The sequence below is a fragment of the Mandrillus leucophaeus genome, unplaced genomic scaffold, assembly GCF_000951045.1.
Source record: "Mandrillus leucophaeus isolate KB7577 unplaced genomic scaffold, Mleu.le_1.0 Scaffold50, whole genome shotgun sequence".
Lineage (NCBI taxonomy): Eukaryota > Metazoa > Chordata > Mammalia > Primates > Cercopithecidae > Mandrillus > Mandrillus leucophaeus.
The window spans coordinates 4,865,577-4,866,089 of record NW_012105365.1 but is presented as its reverse complement, the minus strand read 5'-3'; the positions used below and the strand labels follow the sequence as shown (position 1 = coordinate 4,866,089).

The following is a 513-nucleotide window of genomic DNA, read 5'->3' as shown; positions in this document are numbered from 1 at the left end:
AGTTGCAATGGAATACACTAAGTAAGGTCTATGAACTCAGGAATAATATTCATAGTTTTGTAACTGAAGCTTAAGCTCCTTAGACAAATATTTCCAAAACAGGTATCTAAGCATAGTAGAAGAATATATTTAACTGCTTCCAGTATTTCTCAAATTAAATATGTAACTATAGGGGGATGTTATAAATTTCAACATGTCAAGCACATCAAAGTGATCCAAAAAGTATCATTTTAAAGGCAAAAACAAATACTAAATAATCAGCCAGCAACTATCTATTCTCAACAATCTTATCATATGTTGAAGTGACCCTACCAAGGAAGACAGTTTGAATGAAATAAAATTAGAGAACTTGTTGCAACTTTACTGTCTTAACCTTCTCATCATTCATTACCTTCCAGGAGAGAAATATTAAAGAATATTTGAACAAAAGATCATTTAGTCATTCAAAAACCTTTGAATTAAACTTGGTAGCCAAGGAGAGTGCAGCTTCGTTTTTCATTTACTCTAAAAAAC

The 513-nt window shown here is 31.0% G+C and overlaps 1 protein-coding gene across 3 annotated transcripts in view; it reads right to left on the bottom strand.

Moving 5' to 3' along the window:
* Positions 1-513, bottom strand: part of KIAA1324L (KIAA1324-like ortholog) — a 209,114-nt gene that overhangs the window by 15,638 nt on the left and 192,963 nt on the right. The gene's annotated exons all lie outside the window — the stretch shown is intronic.